We start from the raw sequence: 20687 nt of genomic DNA, 5'->3' as shown, positions 1-20687 counted from the left end.
AGAGACAGAAATAGCTGAATGACTATGTGGGGACAGGAGAGAGAGAGGATGCCTACACAGAAGTTTTCTTTTTGTAGTGATGGGAATGTTCTAGAATTAGTTTTAATGGTTGTACAACTTTGTGATTATACTAAAAACCACTGGATCATATACTTTAAAGAGTGGATTGCATGGTATGTGAATTATATGTAATAAAGCTGTTATTTTTTTAATCTGAAGCAAAAGTTTGCCCCAATTTCAAGAAATATGATCACAAACACAAATAAATCTCAAAGTGTTTACTGTGTGGTTGTGGGTAAATCATTTTTTATAAATAAAATCATCTTGAAAATGCAAAAAAAAAATTCAGATTTTGGTTCTCCTGGTCTGGTGTATGATCTAAGATTTTCCAGTTCTGCCTCAAGGTGTTGGGGTTGCTGCTGCATGAACAGCAATCTGAACATCAGAGAATTCACTGAGTACTAATAGCATTCTGTAGATCCACAGGATAATCCTTCATTAAAACATGTATGTTTCCTGAAGACTGGGTCAAAGTGACATGGTCATGAGGTTACCACACTAGCAGTATTTATGCTACCTAATAAAATCTGATGACTTCTAGTTAAAGGACTAATTTCCCAACCATTTTTGTTTTTATTGTTTTGAGTACTCAAGTACCTTACATAAAAACCTAGCACCTGTAATTTATTAAAGAAAATACATGAGTATTTAAATAATATACTAAATAATATACTAAATATTCATAAATAAAATACTTTATAATTTCTAAATTACAAATAACTTCACTCAACCAAAATCATTATATAAATAAGGCTTCTGTGAACAGATGAATTCCTTACCTTACCATCCTAATGGAATACAGAAAAATAACCACATTCCATATTTATGAAATAGTACTTGAAAATGAATTAAAGTGTTTACAAAGTGAATCCAAATTTCAAGAGTATAAAGTATTTTCAATGTTTGCTAAGTATAACTGGTCAGATTGTTAGTCTAGCTAGTTAAAAAGCAGGACAGAAATTTATTCATGGATAATAAAAATACCAGAATCTCTAAAAGCTCTACAGAAGGACAGCCTGAGAGACAGTACAACCAAGAACAAGGCCAAACTGTATCCCAGGTTACCTCAGCCAAGCCCACTGCCTTGCCTGAGACTTCCTCAGCAGATAATGGACCCAGAAAAGCCAGCCCTGCCCCTACTACCCCCACTGAGAAAATGGATTCTGCCAAGACTGGCAGAGCTTGGGCTGCATACCAGAGCTTGAATTGTGTTCAGGGAGGCTGAAATTCTAAAGTGTGGCGATACCTCAAAGTTAGTTAGCATTCCCTCCCTGGCAACAAAGCAGGGGGAATAGTTACTAACACTGGAGTAAAAAAACTAAATTTAGAGAACAGATTTACAGCAATTACAAACATCCACATTTGTACAATACATAGCCAAGATTACAGCAATCTTAGATATCCTCAAAGAAAGGCAAAGTTCTCATCTTGTAAAAATTTGGAAGCACTTTCATAAAGACATTGGGCATAGATCAGTCCTTAAAATCATGCAACATAATAGCATAATAACACTCTATATAACAGTGTACAATGATATCATATTCTGTCATCTTTATTTGAATTCAAACGTGCAAACATTAACTTCTATGATATTCAAGAACATCATCAGAGTTGTGCTAAGTTAATTTCAGAAGAGTTCAAAGGGGGACTATTCTGTTAAGTGATGCTAAGTTTGGTTTCTAAATCTGGGTTTGGGTAACAAATTTTTTAATTATTTTTATTTTATGTGTATTAGTATTCTGCATGCATGTACTGGTGTCATGCAACGTTCAAGGAGGCCAGAAGAGAGCACTAGATTCCATGGAACTGGAGTTACATACAGTTGTTAGCCACCAATTGGGTGCTGGGAACCAAACCAGGTCCTTTGCAAAAGTAGCCTCCATGGGCATTGCACACATCTGGTAGACTTACATATATGCAGGCAAAATACACACATAATAAAAATAAAATAAAATAGGTCTGACACATAATGGAACAATCTGAGAAGTTACAGAAACACTTAGAAAACCAATTGGCTACAGTTGATTTTTTTCATCCCTAGTGCCTTGAAGTTAGGGCCCTAAATGACACAGTTGAAAGAACCAGTAAAGAAAAGGTCATGGAAAGGCATTTCCTGGTTCTCTTGATTTTGAGAGCTCTACAGAATGTATTTCTTCCACAGGTCAGTAAGAGTTTCCCCTGGGGACCCCTCTACATTTCCTGAAGCTCAGTTCCCACCACACTTTGCTGCTGATACCACAGTTATTTATGTGTTCATTTCTCCAAATACTACATGAACTCCTTAAAATTAAAACTCATGTCGTTGTTATCTTGGAGTCCCTGTGGTGTTGTGTGCAGATCATTCATTAAATATTTACTTGAATACAAATACTGGAGAAATCTTGGAGGAGCTTTTACCTGGCTGTGGTATGAAAAGCAGGGGAGGAATTCTTCCTCTTTTCATGTCTGAAATTCCAATTTTGCTTTTCATAGTCTAATATGAAAAGCTAAAGTTCATTGGATGACAGCCCTTAACTTGTAGACTATTTTAATCGACTTCCTCCTTCCTAGACATATTTTTCCTAGTTCAAATGTATAGCAGGTGTTTTACATTGGGAATGAGAAATGCTAACTTCATGGTAAGACCTTTGTATTTCCTTTAGTTAGAAAAAAAAGTTCTAGAAAGCAGACTGTCCTTGAGACTTGAAAGCCAAACTTTCTTTTCCACGATCTTGACTTCATCTTATTTTTTCCTTTGATAAAAACAGCATCAATTTTAAGTTTTCACTTTTGATAAACCTTTTTTGACAATGGTTTTGGACAATCTCGAGAATTTCATATAAGTGATCATTTAAGATGCACATATACATAAAGTCCAAAATTCTGCTTAGAATTTTAGGGATTACCAACTTTCTGGAAGTCCATATAGAGATCCTAAAGTTCAACATGCATATTTTAACTCTCCCAAAATTCACTGCCACATAAAGACCCAACAGGAGTATAGAGAGCCGTTCACCAAAAGCTATGAACTAAGATGTTCAGAACAATGCTGTTCACAACAACCCACTACCAATGGAAGACCATAAACATGTTCCCACAGTGGAATGCTAAAACAATTTATGTCTGCACACCCATTCAGAGTAAATCTCACAAATACACTGTCCAGTGAAAGAGTGGATACGGAAGGCAAGTGACAGATGGTTTTCATTGATAGAGATGACTGGTTTCTTAGAAGACAGGATGGAGGGATAGTGCTAGAAGGAAACAGGTGGTGGTTTCTACGGTTACAGCTACCTTCTGCTTTCTAGCTCTGGACAATGTTTACATGAGAATGTTTTGAAAAGGCATTGACCTAAATGAGGGGGTGCACTCATTTTATATGATTGTATTTTGTTTCAATAAGAAGTTAAAAGAAAAAGCCTTGTTCTGTTTTAGAACAAGAAATTGACTTCATCTCCTCATAAAAAGGAAAATATGTACTAAGGAAGCACCCATTACACAGGCAAGGCACACACAAAAGTAAGGAGACCTTGGAGTTTGGGATTTCATACAGAGCAGTCCTTTGTTATATGTCATCCTGATACACAGTCCAGCATGCAGCCTGTAACTTAATTTTCCTTTGACAGTCACTTGAAGGCAAAGAGAATACACACACACACACACACACACACACACACACACACACACACACACACACACACACACACACACACACACACACACTTCTATGCATGAAAAGCACCCAGCAAAAATGTCACCATCAGGAGGCTCCATGGTGGGTGGCCCAGGAGGATACTAGACTGGAGTGAGTACAGCTGACCACACGACATTTTCAGAAATATTTATTGACTTAATACTTCTGGAAAAGTTTAAGAATATTCATTGCAAATGTCAATGAATGTCTCTTGCTTAAGGCACAAATACCACTCTCGAGGGAAAGCAAATACACAAAAATTTAAACAAAGGAGCATTAAAGTCAGCATATGTTTTACAATGATATGATTTCACTGGCTATGTTTGACAAAACATACATTTTCTATCAGATCATAGTACTAATAAAATATTATTGAATGTTATGTATTCATATATTTCCTTGCAAAACCACCTGATTGCCTTCTTCTCAGATTCAACATTTAAGAAACCATTTGATTTGACTCTTGAGAGAGGGACAACTTGTCTACAGGCATGGCATCTATAGGCTCCTGAAGACAAAAGCTGAATCTGTGAAAAGGTCTCAGAAACTCACAAATACCTTTAGACAATGCACTAAATTTGAAATAAATGGGCTACATTTAATGTTACATATTGTGGCAACTATGCAATGAGTTTGTAAGTAAGCTAATGAGCAGCCTGAAAATATATTCACATTCATAGGCAATCACTGTCCACCTGTCACCAGTCAATGTTGGCACTGATACAAAAGAGCAGAGGAATGTGCAAAATACGCCTATTATCTTAGGGTAGTGCTATGAGTCCTGTCTAGGCATGTGTTTTGCTTTACTTTGCACTGAAGTATAATCATAATCTAAATTAAAATTTATAATTCTTGTTTTAAAAAATATTTTATTTTCTATTTTTATTTTATGTGTATGAGTGTATTGCCTGCATGTATGTAAGTGCACCCATGTTGTGCAATGCCCACAGAGGTCAGAAGAGGCATCAGATTCCCTGGAACTGGAGTTACCAACAGTTGTTAGCTGCCATGTGGCTGGGAATCAAACCCAGGTCCTCTTCAAGAGCAGTCTGTGCTCTTAACCACTGAGACATCTCTCCAGTCCCAAATTTATAATTCTTCTTACAAAACACTAAATCATAAATAATTTTATATGGTACTGTAAATTTATTAGATAAGAAATTGTATTAACCATATATAGCATAATTTAATGGTTCTCTTATTATACCTTAAACTCATATATAGCTAAATTCCATTATATACACACAAATACTTTATAGTCAGAAGGTTTGTGCTAGGGAATTGTAAGGGAGAGCAACAGCTGTCCTGGTGGCTCACGGAAGCCTTCCTGAAGGAGGTGGGGCTTGAACAGTCTTTAGGATGAACAGGATTTGATGGGTACAAAGCAAGCAGAACAACATTGCAGACTGTAGCCAAAGTCACACAGGTGGAGGCATTTGGAGTCCCCTGGTCTAGCTACAGCACAGAGTGGAGGTGGGAGGAGGAGAGAGAACGTGCAGGAAGACCCAATATTCAAACATAATGTTAGGAATAGACATTGGAAAGTCAGATTTCAATTAGAATAAAGGTATACTTATCTTGTTCATTACAAAGTATTACATGTTCAGCAGAAAGTATAAAATATATTAATCATACAAGGCAAAATATAATAATTATTTTAGGATTTTAATATTAATCTTTCTGTCTAGGTCTGGGGTTTGCTTTATTTTTAACTGAGGTACGATGGCACTCTAAATAAAAATTTATATTTCCTCCTTTTTACTGTCATAAGAAATTTTGCATATAGCTCTAAATTTTTTTGGGGGGGTGTCTTTTGAGATAAGGTCTTCCTGTAGCCCCAGCTGGCCTGGAATCCGCTAGCCAAGCTAGCCTCAATCTCACAGAGATCCACCCACCTCTGCCTCCGAAGTGCTAAGATTAATGTTCCACCAAACTCGGCTCTTCGATGTTCTTTTTAATGAGAAATTTTATTAAATGTCTATGACATAATGTAATGATTTTCTTGTCATTGAACCTTTAAGTTGTTTTGAGTAATTTACTAATAGAAATATGCTATAAGTCGAGGGCAAAAGTCCCCCATTACCTACTTGTATATGGGGTTAGCCTCTCAAAATCAGTTTTCAAAAACAGAGCACCCATAATGGGTTAAATATTCTTTTTAATTTTTAAATTTTATTATTTTTTAATTTTATGTGTATGAATGTAATACCTGCATGTATGTAGGTGCACCTGTGTCATACAATGCCCTCAGAGGTCAGAAGAGAGTGTCGGATCCCCTGGAACTGGAGCTACAGACAGTTGTTAGCCACGATGCGGGTGCTGGGAATCAAACCCAAGTCCTCTGCAAGAGCAGTCAGTGCTCTTAACCACTGAGCCATCTCTCCAGCCAACATTAATTTTTAAAAAATATTTTATTCATTATATTTTATTTTTTATGTGTATGAGTATATTGCCTGCATGTAGGTAAGTGCACCTGTGTCATGCAATGCCTGCGGAAAACAGAAGAGGCTGTCAGATCCCCCTGGAACTGGAGTTTTTACCAACAGTTGTTAGCTGTCATGTGGGTGCTGGAATTCGAATCCAGGTCTTCTGCAAGAACATTCAGTGTTCTTAACTGATGAGCCATCTCTCCAGCCCCAAGGTAAAAATTTTTTAAATTAAGTAGTTTATTTTTATTTTGTGTATGAGTGTTTTGCCTGCATGTATGTTAAGTGCACCTTGTGTACAATGCCCTTGGAGGCCAGAAGAGGGTGTTGGATCCCCTAGAACTGGATTACAGACTGTTAGCACCATATGTACGCTAGGATCAGAACCTGGGTCCTCTACAAAAGCAGCCAGTGCTCTTGACCACTGAGCCATCTCTCCAGCCCCTGCATTAAGATTTTGATATACACTAGCAAATTGGGATGGTTTCACCGAAGACATCTTTGGATGGAGCATTTCTTCTGGATGAATTAGAAGAGTGGGCTGTCTTTGGCTTCTTGAACAGAGTCACTGGTTTCTGTATTAAGACTTATAAATATTAATGTGGAACAAATAATTAAGAAAAAATTTCCAACAGGAAAACACAAATACATTTTCCTAGGATGTAAATGCATTCTACCTAAAATGCCCTAAGCTATTATTTTAATAGCCTAGTAACTCCCAGTTGGGAAAGGTAAAATAATTACTATGAAGACAAAAGGAGTTCTTTGTCCTACACTTTGAATTGAAAAATGATGCATTCAGTTGGCTTCTGTGCAGTCCTCTACATGTAGGTGTATGTGTCTGCACTGATTGGATAGTCTAAAGGAGTTTTTGTTTGTTTGTTTTATTTTGTTTTGTTTTGTTTTTGTCTGCCTGGAACAATCTAGTAAGCGAAAGGTACAATAAACACAACCTTCGGACACACGCAGGAGAAGAACACACAAACAAATGATTCTGATAACCTTTAAGGATCTGAGAACCTGAGAGCAGGGTTGCATTTGATCTGTTATACAAAATTCCGGGAATATTCTGGCCTATTAATGTTTTCAAGAAACCTTTTAAACCTTTACAAAGCTCATCAAAACAAAAATGATCAAAGCTCTAAAAGCATAGCATATAAAATATGAAAAACCATCAAGTTACATGAGTGCAGATGATAGTTTCAATTACATATGCAACCTGAGCATTTTCAAGGCCAAAGAAATAAGTAGTGTGACATATCAAACTTTAAAAATTGTTATTTCCTTCATATTTTTCTTCCTTCCCCTTTTCATATTTTGCTAATTTCCTACAGTGTGCAGAAAGAGAAAATAAGTCTCCAAATTTTAAAGCCTACTATTATTACTGGAGGAATAATAAGGCAAGAGAGGCTTAAATATAACTCAGAAACCTACCAGCTTCTACCTCAAGGTCACAGATTTTTAGTCAAAGTAATTTGAAAGGCTTTATAAATACCTGAAATCTTTGCAAGTACGATGAGAAGGAACAAATGTTATTATGGTCTTTTATTGACTAGAAACTTAGACTGTGGACATGATATTGTTTGGAAGTAAGAGAGGATTGCAGCTCACCTCAAAAGACAGCATCCCATCACTAGAGGGAAGTGCTCACTGCCACAGCCCTGCCCCTTGATTACAGCTTTCAGTCAGAGTCTGCTTAAGCACTGTAGGATTTGGTGAGTAACAGGCTCTTTTACAAGAAACCACCAAGCCCTGTGCTCCATCTATCTCTTACCCAAAGCTCCATATGCTGGGAGAGATAAGTTTTGCAGTCATGGAATAAGTGAGAAGGGAGTCAGGCTTTGCTGTGAGACACGGGCCCCTCTGGGCACTTGTGCGGGGTAGTAACTCTCACTGTGTACCTCATCTGTTCCTCTGTCTGAGCTTAGAAGCACTACAAATCTCTGTTTTGTGCAGCTTAAAATATCAAAAACGGTAGGCTGCATTTTAAAGCAACTCGCTGCCAACTAAAGATACAACTATTAATACATTATTGTCTTACCACTTAAACCCAAACAGATCACTAAGAACTGAAAAGATTTCATTCTTTCTCCACAGTGTGGTCCCCTCTCTCCAGAAGGCAGGCTGGCAGTTGAAAGGAAGGGGTGGGGCAGGTCTGCTCCGAAGTTCACAAAATGGGAAACTCTCTCCATGTGAGTTCATTTTTGTATTAAATGTTCTTATTTGAAAGCTGTAAGTCAAATGGCTCAGGTGATTCACTGTGCCTGAAGACACTATAAATAACTGGTTTGTTATTCATTGCATTTCCTCTTCAAGCAGCCATTTTGAGAATCATTTCTCTCTGGTTATCGTCAATTTAAAGCCGTGATCTTACCACATTGAAAGAGCAAGTGGGAATCTATAAAAATACACAGCAGACAAAATTGTGAGATCATATAGTTTGCATATGAACTGGTTTTAGGTACTTGCTAGCATGCACAAAAATATAGGGTCTATCTCCAACTACACACGTGCGTGTATGTACACACACACACACACACACACACACACACACACACACACACACACTGTTCTAAAGTTATAAAAGCAAACACATGCCCAAACAAAAACTGGGATAAAGGGCAAGATCTTGAGTTTTCTTACTTGAGGTGGGGATGTGCGGGTAGAGGGAGCCATGACAGTGTTCTTAGCTCACCCAAATAGAAACTTACAGGAAAGCAAAATAACGGAAGGAGTAAGAAGAAGGAAAGTCTGTGGATTCACTTATAAGCTGTTACTTGGGGCAAAGGAGGTGGTAAGAATAATTATTAATTTCTGTGTGCTAGTGCTTCACATCAATAACTGAATACCAACATCAACCCTTTCATGAAGGAATTCTCATTAATCCTATTTCACAGATGAAAGCAAAGGGAAGCTAAGTTCTCTGTCGATGGCAATTCTGGGCTAAGCATCCTCTGGTTACCCACTATCCTGCCCCTCCTACTTTTCTAAGGAAAATGCCCTTCCCACTTTTGCTGGGAAGTATGTGTGATTCAGAGCTCCAATATGCTTGTATCCCTGTTCTACTTAAACCTGTCAGTGGCACCTCATTCTTGTTAGGACAATCTCAAACCCCATTCAATCTCAAACTATGGTTTTAAAGGTTCTACAGCCTCTCATCCTGCCTGGCTTTCCAGCCTCATCTGCCATCACCTCTGACTTGATCCAATTGCTCAGAACATTTCTCAGTCCTTCACATATATTGAATACTTCTGTTTCAGAGCTTGTGCCCAACCTGCCTAAAATATGCAGTCCTTTCCCTCTTCTTGACTTACTCATCCCATCCTTCAAGTCTCAGAAAAATGTGCCTTCCCTAGAGGACCTCTCAGGTTCTCCATCACATGCTTCTAGAGCTGTGATGCCCAATATGGTTTTCACTAATCAGATGTGACCATGGAGCCCTTGAACTGTACTGAGTCTGAACTGACATGTGCAATACACACTAGTGTTGGAAGATGAAGTACAAGAAAAAGAATGGAAAAACACCAGTAACAGTGCTTTATACTGACTACGTGTGAAAACTGGCTATTCTGGATATATTAGGTCAAGTAAACATTATAAATTTAATTTAATCTTTACATTTAAAAAATGTAGCTAGTAAAGCCAGGTGTGGTGGCGCACACCTTTAATCCCAGCACTTGGGAGGCAGAGGCAGGTGGATCTTTGTGAGTTCGAGGCTAGCCTGGTCTACACAGTGAATTCCAGGTCAGCTGGGGCTACAAGGAGACCCTGTCTCAAAAAGACCAAAAAAAAAAAGTACCTATTAGAACATTTTAAATTGCATATTTGATGAATCATATTTTGACTGGGCAGTGCTCTTCTAGAGTATTCTGCATTTCCCTTGATAACTCACATTACAGTTATAATTATTTACTATCTGATCTTAGTATTATTATTTTATGTGTAGAGTGTATTGCCTGCATATATGTAATGCAATGCCCACAAAAGTCAGAAGAGGGTATCAGATCCCCTTGAACTGGAGTTACAGATGGTTTCTTAGCCACCATGTGGATGCTGAGAATTGGACCTAGGTCTTCTGCAAGAGCAGCTAGTGCTCTTAACTCTTGAGTCATCTCTTTAGCCCCATCTGACTTTTTTAAAATACCAGATTATAAGATCCTTCACACACACACACACACACACACACACACACACACACACACACACATACCCTACCTCAATACTGATCACAGGCCGAAATGTGAAACATAAAAGTAGCACATTTCTAGTGGAAAACAGAAGACAAAATCTAGCTGATATTTAATTTGGTGATAAGTTCTTAACAGCACCAAAAATATAATCCACAAAATAAAAAAATGGTTGTTGAACTTTATCGAAATGCAAAACTTCTCTGTGAAGAACAGTATTAAGACAAAAAAGATAAACCACAGACTGGATTGCAAAACACATATTTAATAACAAACTCACATATGGAATATACAAAGAATTATTACAAATAAGAAAACAGTTAAGTTGGGCATGATGGCGCATGCCTTTAATCCCAGTATTTGGGATGCAGAGGCAGGCGAATCTCTGAGTTCAAGGCCAGCCTGGTCTACATAGTGAGTTTCAGCCCAGCTGGGGCTACAGGAAGACCCTGTCTCAATAATAATAATAATGCAAAGAAACAGCCAAAATTCTAAAACCAGCAAAGGGTATCTCCACAAAGAAGATAGATGGCAAATGACCCACCTGACTTCATTTATAACTTTTAAAGAAATTTAGGATGACAAGGACTCTGAGGATGGTACACGAACTAAAAGAAAAATTTGACTATCAACTATTTTGCTTAATAAAAATGGATTCCTATAGGGGTTCAGGCAAGCATTATGAAACCACACGCATGCACACCAGGATCAGACAATTGAATAAATAGGTGGCAGATGGTTTGAGCAAATTTCTCATCACTGGAGTGAAATGTCACAGAAAAGCAAGGAGGAAAGGCTAGAATGTTCCATATGGTACTGGATTTGAGTTAGAAGAATCAATATAAACTCATGCTTAGCTAAACATAAATACACATGTACATATATACAAATACAATCATGCATTATATAACAGCATCTTACTCAACAGAGGACTACATATGCAGTGGTGGTCTCAGAGGGATGATCATATCACCAAGTCATATCACAGTCTCTTCATTTATGTAAGTATAATCTATGATGTCTGCACAGTGACAGAAAGACCTAGCAATGCAGTTATCAAAATGTGACTCCACCATTAAGTGATATATGGTCATATTTAAGATACATGTCCACATTCAAGTTAATTTCTCTCTCTCTCTCTCTCTCTCTCTCTCTCTCTCTCTCTCTCTCTCACACACACACACACACACACACACACACGTTGCCCTTCTCTGTTGGTTGAGAGGGCTTGGAGCTCCCAATAGCAAAAAACACATCTAGCATCCAGGTCTTGGTTTCTCATAGCATCTTTCAATAAATGGAACAAAAAATCCTTTGGCAAAATGATTAATTACAGTACTAGATAAAGGAATATATTATAAGCATTTAGTTACATCAGAAGATGATGCTCAAAAAACAAAATAAGACAATAAAACAAAACAGCCGTGGAATAGGGGAGCTACCAAAAGAGCTAAAGTTAGAACGATTTAAGCAACAAATTCAATGTGGTAGTACTGACGTATAACCCAAAGTATAAAAACAAATATTCATGAGTAGAGAGTGATATATAAAGTGATTGAATAAATGAATAATCATGGTTCAAAAAACACAAATCTCTCATGAGGAGGAATTCCAAATAATTTGTCTCTATGGTGCTAACAAGAACTTGGGATGCAGCTCATGGCCCCTTTAAAAGTCTACTATGGGCAGTGCATGGTGACATCCACAGTTGAATGCAAAGGAAGTCAGGTGAGGACAGTGTCTTCATAGTGGAGAAAGATAGCAAACATGTCTTAACCAGGTAATCAAGGTCAACAGCAAAGTGGAATGTAACATTAATACTATGTATTTTGATATGACTAGATAAAAATGGTAGACTTCTGTGGTCTCTTCCCTGGAAACCAGAATGTGAGTCTAATTTGAGAAAAACATCAGATAAATCCCAATTTGGGGGGGGGCATTCTACAAAACACCTGGAAACTATCCTACAAAGCAATCAAAGAAACGTGATGACTAAATGCAATGTGATATGTAGGTGGGACCCTAGAAAAGGAAAGGGACATTGGGTAAAAATGAAAGAAATCGGAATAAGCTATGGGATTAACTTAGAGCTAACACATCAATACAAGCTTATTTCAAAGTACTAAAAGGAAAAGCCTGCCAATCTTCCACTATCCATCTAATGAAATACCCTTTAGGAATGAAGATCAAGTACAGACATTCTCAGATGAAGGAGAGCTCAGGAGAGTCTACAGCCTGCACACCTGCTCTTCCAGAATTTCTAAAGGAAGTTCTTCAAACAGATGGAAATGATATGGAGAGAAACTAAAAACATCAGGAACGAAGGAAGAACAGCAGCAAAGTGATCAAAACTAACTAGAAATGGGAAGAGGGTGATACCAAAACTAACTTTGACAAGATACACAGATAATTCTGTAAAAAATGTTAATCACAGAGGAAATTCCTTCCCCAGTATGGCTGAGTCAATATTAACTACTTAAAAAAATTCTTTCTAAAATCTTTTATTTCCTTGGTCTTTTTGAGACAGGGTCTCCCTATTGCCATAGCTGGCCTGGAACTCACTATGTAGAGTAGGCTGGCCTCAATCTCACAGAGATCCACCTGCCTCTGCCTCCCGAGGGCAGTTTAAAGGTGCATGACACCAAGCCCAGCTCTTCCTGAAATCTTAAAATCTTAATTGAAAAAGATAGGACATGATTAATATCTATTATATGAAATGCACAAAAAATAAAGATATTCGGTGGAAGAGTGAGCTTGGAAAGATTGTAAAAGCCAGGGAGAAGGTGCATGATCACATGGAAATACACTCCTACAAGCTCCAGGGAACCGTGCTCATATGAACCCACAGCAATGGTGTCAGCATGCACAAGACCCATGCAAACTCAAGCAGACAAAACTCCAGCACAGAACTGTGGAAATGGACAATAAGCTCCTATCTTAGGCGAAGAATTATTGGCAACCGATTACTGCTGGGTGAGGAAGAGCTGATCTTCTTAAAGGGAGGGACTCTATAGCTAGGCGGACTAGACTCCAGTGGATGAACTTGTACTGATGGATGTCTGGGAACACTAACTTGACATGATAGGCCTTAACACAAATGACAGAATGCATGAATTCTAGTCGGGGGGGGGGGCTATGGAGTCATGTCAGTGGGGAAGGGGATATGAGGATGATTAAGATTGACTAAGATGTTCTGTATGTAATACACAAAAATTCAATAAAAATTTACAAACAACAAAAAAGATAGGATAAGAAACCATGTACAATGTGAACTGAGTTTTGTTCGTTTGTGTGTGTGTGTGTGTGTGTGTGTGTGTGTGTGTGTGTGTGTGGTATATATGTGTATGGTATATCCACACTTGTGTATATGCACACTTGTATGAGGGAGAGTATGCCCATGCATGAGTGAGCAGGCTAGAGGAGGGCATTTGGGTGTTCTGCTCTATCACTGTCTGCCTTGTTCCCTTGATACAGCATTCCCTTGACACACTGTACTTAGACCAAGGTTGGCAACCAGAAAGCTCCAGCAATCCTCCTGTTGCCACTTACTACTGTGCTGGGTATAGGTGTGCATGGCCACTCCCAGCTTTTTCTGTGGGTGCTGGGGGATTTGAACTTAAGTAGTAAGGCTTGTGTGCCAAGTGTTCTTATTCACTGAGTCATCTCCCCTACACACACACACACACACACACACACACACACACACACACGTTAAACATATATAGCTATTGAGCTCTGGGTAGTGGCATTTATGGGCACCATAAAAGCAGTTTTATATTTAATATTCAACATAAGAAGTCATATTTATGATCAGGAAAAGCTAACCATTCTATTTCAAAATCCACTGTCTTGCTACACTTCATTTTAAGCTCTTGGCAGAAACATTTCCTTTAGGCATACACTATAAATTTCAGTGAATCATCTGAATGTAATTTGGCTCATAGACTTTAATGACTTAAAATCAAATAGATAAAAGAAGAATTCCCATAATATTTTAGGAAAACTGGGACAGCTAATGTCATACACTGTTCAGCACTGGCATCCAACTAGCTCAAAAGACTTAACAAGTTTAACTCTTGTTAATCTCCACAAAATGTTAAGAAGACAGTGAGAAAGAAATGATGATTCTGATTGTATGGAATGCAAGGAATTTCTAAAGCACAAAGCTTGCTGCAATCAAGGCTATTGCAAAAATGTGATGTCAACGTTATTCTCCTAAGTGCTTCTGTCCAATTTCTTCATAAGCAAGGAATGAGCTATTGATTGCATTGTGATGTTCTGAGTACATCGAGACCAAGAGGACTGATTTTTTTAGTTGTCAGCTAGATGCGCATCGATGGGGAGAAGAGGTGAGCAGCGATCATTTCTGTAGTTGCCCTTTCCCCATCTTCAGAGATGAATCCACATTATCTCAGAGTTGGGGTGGAGCTAGAAATTAACCAAGAACTACAGGAGGCCATATTTCTAAGAGGTTTCCAAAGAAGCCGCAGGAAGCAGAGCCCTGGGCTCCTATCAGCCCAAGGAAGTTTCCATGTAGTCATCTTAAGGATCCAGGATCTCAGCTCTAATTCCCATTCTTGTTTGTTTTTAAGGTGGCTTCATATGAGTTTCTGCCCCCTGTAACTTCAAAGTCAGAGCTCTAGAATAGCAGTTTAGTAACTCTGCAACATTGTGATAAGGTAGAAGGTTGGAAGATAAATAACAAAACATTCTTCCTTCAGATGTCTTCAGCTGGCAACAGATGTGGCTCTTATGGTGTGTATTTTGGTATTTGCCAGTACCTTCTATTTTGGCCACACCAGACCTGGATATAGTTATCCATTCACCAATCTCTCTTTCCTATTAGGCTATTTGCTCTACAAAGTAAATAATTTATTTTATTGTACTTTATATCTCCAGAATAAAGTATAAAACCTGGGCAGAACATAGTAGGTACTTAATAAATATTAGTTGATTTTAAAAAGATAAAATACAGTCATTTTTCTTACTAATATAGGATTACCTCATTCTTTCAAACTTTATTAATTGGAAATTTATAAGCAAGCTAGAATGTAAGAAACTCTAAAGAGAATGATTAAACTAATTAAGAAAATAAATTGTTTCAAGCAGGCCAGAGTCATTTAATATCAATAATTCATACAGAAATAATTTGTGGGCTAAGTTACAAATAATATTCCTTTACTATTCATTAAATTAGGTCCCTGAGGATGTCGGTAAGTAACGGTTTGTTAGCCTGGTTCATTTACTGTTTGCACTTGAAATATTCCATAAATCAACCTTTCATTAATGGGAAAGGTGACACCTGAAGTTACACAGTTTACTTACAAACATAAATTCTCTTAAAATCTACAATACACAATAGAAGGTGAAACAAACCTAATTAAATTCTTGCTGATTTGTGTTTTATTATTTCTTTCAGATACATGTAATTCCATTCATGCCCTGGGCAAACACAACTAGGTAAAACCCCCAAAGTCTATCTTCATTTTCTAGTCAAATTTACTATTTACAAATTTACTATTATTAACTATTGACTGCATATAGGTAAAGCCCCAAAGTCAAAGCTGCCCCTCATTCCTGGGTACTGCCTGGAACAGTGACCTTGAACATAGGTCCCCAAAGCCACTCTCACCTCAGCCTTCCCTTTCTTAGTTGATGGCAACTGCATCCTTCCATGTGTTCAAGCCCAAAGCCTTGGAGTCATCCTTGCGGCTTCTCTTTCTCCTCGCCTCATATTTCATCCATCACAAAATCCCATGGAACTGATCTTAAGACTCCATCCTGAATACAATGCTTCAGCACTCCACTGCCACTGCGCCCTCCTCCTCTCTACCTTTCCACCAAGTACCACACTAGTATCTAGGAGTCAGTGAACTTAGTGACTCTAAAATATTTCCACTCCCATCTACTTATTTATGTGAGTGACTTTCCCCAGTCTTATGTAAATAAAAACCAAAAAGAGCAAAGGAATTGATACTGATATCAAATCCCCATTTCATATAGCCTAATTCTTTTTGAGACTGTCTCGTGTGCCCAGGGTGGCCTTGAACTTGTATAACCAAGGATAATTTTGAACTCCTGATCCTCCTACCTCCACTTCTTAAGTGCTGGGATTGCAGGTGTGTACCACCATGTTCAAATCTTGATTAATTTAAAATAAGCACCCTAAGTCATTCAGGAATGCATTTCTGATAACAGTTTACTTTAATGATTATTTATAAGATATTTACTTTGTTTTAATAGTTGTTTACAGCTACTAATGATTATCACTTAATCAAGAAGAAAAACTGTAATAAAAAAACTATCAGAAAATTTTAAATGCTAAGATTTAGATTTGTATACATATTTTTGAGCATGCTAAGTATGAGAGGGTGACCCACAAGAGACTTTCAACTATAAAACATATTACAACCTGAAGCTTCCACATTAACCCTGGACTCCTGATATCTGGACAGTTAAAATGAATGAAAAATAAACTGCTATTTTATAGACGACCCTGTTGTGTTTGGGCTTTTATCATAGCCAGCATGTCAACTATACATTGATGCAATGATAGAGTTATCTGGCCTGGAATAAAACCACATACAATAGGATCAAATTCTAACTTAAAGGAGAAAAGAAATAACATTGCCAATATGAAAGAGCTTGTCCACATATTATTTAAATGAAAACAAATTACTTCTCACACTAATTCTGGTATAATAGAGTCAAGCCCTCTGCTGATTAATAGATTCACTCCTTGGGAATGTTTGCTTGACTTACTGGATCAGAGATCCCTATCTCTCTATGGGAAAAGCAAACATCAACAGCATGTCACAATGGAACTGTATATATGTTTACGTGTGGATGGGTGGGTGCATGGATGGATGGGTGGATGGATGGATTGACAAGTTGGGTTAATGTGGAGGTTTTCAACTCTCAGAAATCTTCTAAAAGAAAATGACATTTACTCTTAATATTTCCATTCTAACATACTGTGCCACGAAACTCAAACTTCAAGGTTAAGCATGCAAGAAACATGAAATGACCACCAGAGGGAGCCCAAGTGTTTTTCTGAATATCCCAAATATCAAAAAGAGAAAAAGAAAAAGCATACAAAATATAAAGTGGGGGGGGGGGGGGTAATACCTGTTTCAGTCATTTAAAACAATATCTTATTGAATGGCAGAAGCATTTTGCATTTATGTTACAAGCTCCCTTACTCAGCCGAGGTCCATCACAATGCTCTGACACAACAAAGGTGATTAGCTAAACATAATATTTTTTAAGATTCACATACCCTAAAGCTAGAAGGTCCGGAGGGGGCTGCTATAACAGCATCCATGGTTCTTCTCTGTGCCCCAAGCAAGCTTTCTCCAGTTTTCCCTAATGTTCCTTCCTCTCTTCCGTTCTGGTCCATCTTTGTGGTTCACTTTGGGGGGATGTTTGGGTGTGGTTTCCTCACTTTGTTTGGGATCAGGCTATCAAATTACAGCTCTTGGTGTGACTTGGGAATTTTTTCCTCTGTCTCAGCCAAATGATGAAGGCATTAAGAATGACTTTCCACTTGTCTTCCTGAAGTCTCCCTAGACCTGAGAACTGGACCGAGCTCTAAACAGGATACAAGAGGCCCTCCCTCAGGCTTTCCAGACCTACAGACTGAGCACTGCCATTCCCCCAAGCTAGAGAAATGTTTGGGACTGAGGCGATCCAGACAAGGGTGTGATCTTAACTAGTTAAGCTCCAGAGAAACCTAACAGGGTACCTTATATTTGACTGATTTATCACGTTTTAGAATTACTGTTTTGCTAGTACTTTTCTTGGGGTAGATTAAGAACTAACATCATTCATTTATAAGGAAACGGAAACACAGAGGTGAGTCACCTTATTGTCTACAGTTATTAAGTATCAGGGACACAAACTGATGAACATGCACACTGGAGACATGCTCATAACAATGTGTGAATATTGGACTCAATCAGTCACATCTGAGATAGAAATTTTCTGTCTTCTTTTTCCCTCCAATTACAGTTGAGTGGAAAGCATGTCAGAAGTGAATTTGATGGCTTAGCCCTTGTTTTCTGAGTTTCTTTTTCATGTCTAGATAGGGTAATTTTATAATGTATGCAAATAAATTAGCACAAACAAACTGAATTCTACAGGGTTAGGTCCTCATCTGAATGCTGCTAGATTTAACATGCTTATTAATGCTTTGGCTATAGAATCCAAAGCATTCTTATCAAAGTTAACAATTGGGTGGGGGTAGCTGGCAGGAAAACTGGATTGTGATTTTAAATGACCTTGGTGAACAGAAAAGGAAAAAGAGGGCAAAATTCAATAGAAACCTTTGCAAAACAATTCACTCAGAAGATGAGGGGAAACAGAACAACAGAAATGAGGGGCATTGACTGGATAATTAGAAAAGGAACTGGAGGTCAGAACGAACAGTAGGCTTTAGAGACATCAGCAATCTAGTTCTGTCACTTTGAAAAAGAAGACACGATTTTAGAAGTACAAATGGGGAATTTTTTTTTTTTTTTTTTTTTTTTTTTTTTTTGGTGTTTTTGAGACAGGGTCTCCCTGTAGCCCCAGCTGGCATGGAACTCGCTATGTAGACCAGGCTGGCCTTGAACTCACAGAGATCTGCTTGTGTCTGCCTCCTGAGTGCTGGGATTAAAGGCATGCACCACCATGCCCAGCCAAATGGGGAAATTTTAAGCTAATTTCCCCTCTAGATAGAAATTAGATAATGCTAGGATGGAAGATGCTACTTAGACCCCAAAAACCTTTTACCTTGGAAGCTAGGTTTGGAAAGTAGAGCTTCCCCCAAAATTAAAGTTTTAAAATTTAGGTCTGATAAAATTAACATAATTACCTCCCTCTGCTTCCCTGGGCTTGCAGGACCTGACTCGCAGGCTGCTCTCGGGTAAGTTGATTCCCCACCCCTCCCCAAGCACGCCTTGACTCCCCGAACCTCATTCACCTTCCCATCTCCCCTGCAGATCTCTCCTCCTAGCCTAGGTCCTGTCCCATTCCTTGTCTTGGTGCCCCAGACACTAGGGGAACCACCACTGCTTCCTGATCCTGTGCATCCAGAGCAACTCAGGTCCTTCTGGGGTTCCCAGGAGCCCTCTGGGCCTGGCCCTGCCCTCACCTCCCTCAGCTTCCCTGTGAGGCACCACCCGCCAGCCTCTTTCCTGAACTTTGGGGCTGACCTTTCCACTTCCTGATTCTTTGCATCCAGACCAACACAGTTCTTCATGGCAGTTCCCAGGAGCCCTTGGGGCCTCTTCCTGCCCCCATCTCCCTTTGCATCTCTGGGTGGAACGGCCACCAGCTGCCCTAGACCAGCATCTTTCCTGGGCCCTGCTCCCAGGCCAGTCCAACCCTCAAATTCCCAAGGCCAAAATCTTTCCTGGAGGGATCCAGACCTTAGGAGAAAGCCTGAGAGCATCTGATCCTCATCTGACTTGGGCCTCTGTGGGAACTCTTGAAGACAAAAGTAATCCGGCCACTCCAATATAAAATCAAAAGAGAGAACCAGAAACTTAGACAAACCAGCTTTTTATGCCCTAAAAGTAAACAACAAAGACATAAAGTTTACAAAAAGAAGCAGACCTAAACTTGAAGGCTTGAGTCTCACACAAGAATCAGAAAGTACAAAAGAAATTCACATGTCAAAATCACAGAGAAAAACTAATAACATAAAAAACCAAAAAAAAAAAAAAAAAAAAACGTATTCCCACAAAATACCAATAGTCCTCTAGAGGAGTACAATGAGAACCCCTTAGAGATAATGCAGGACATGGAACTCAAAAGAACAATTATAAATATGATGAAAGAATTAAGTGAATTTAAAGAACATGCAAACAAAGAAAGAACTGAAGGAAGATAGGGATAAACTTCTGAATGAATTCAGAAAAGAGTTAGAAATATTGAAGAATACTCAGGCTGAAATGAAGAAGGAAGTGAAACACTCAGTAAGTCAATTAAAAACGACAAGAGAAAGCCTCACCAATAGGATGAATGAAATGGAAAACAGAGTATCAAGACTGGAAGATAAAGTGGACGAACTAGACCACTCAAGCAAAGATTATGAAAAATTTAAGAAATCACAAGAATGGAATATGCAAGAATTGTGTAACACCATAAAAAGACCACACTTACGAATCACAGGCATATAGGAAGGAGAAGGATCCCAAGATAATGACATGGACCAGATCTTAAACAGAATTGTAGAAGAAAATTTCCCCAAATTAAAGACAGACATGCCCATACAAATATAAGATGCATGTAGAACACCAAACAGAGAGGACCAGAAAAGAAACTCTCCACGGCACATCATAGTAAAAACACTAAACA

The 20687-nt window shown here is 38.4% G+C and overlaps 1 protein-coding gene across 6 annotated transcripts in view; it reads right to left on the bottom strand.

The window, feature by feature from the left end:
• Positions 1–20687, bottom strand: part of Rapgef4 (Rap guanine nucleotide exchange factor 4) — a 362806-nt gene that overhangs the window by 118094 nt on the left and 224025 nt on the right. The window contains exon 1 of one of the 6 annotated variants that reach the window (XM_029557256.1): positions 17626–17644. The exons of the other annotated variants lie outside the window; for them this stretch is intronic. The gene's annotated coding sequence lies outside the window, so the exon portion shown is untranslated. Of the gene's footprint in view, positions 1–17625; positions 17645–20687 lie in introns of those variants that run through there. 6 annotated transcript variants of the gene reach the window in all.

The sequence above is a fragment of the Nannospalax galili genome, unplaced genomic scaffold (assembly GCF_000622305.1).
Source record: "Nannospalax galili isolate Female #2095 unplaced genomic scaffold, S.galili_v1.0 scaffold346, whole genome shotgun sequence".
Taxonomy (NCBI): Eukaryota; Metazoa; Chordata; class Mammalia; order Rodentia; family Spalacidae; genus Nannospalax; species Nannospalax galili.
This window is presented reverse-complemented; position numbering and strand designations above follow the sequence as displayed.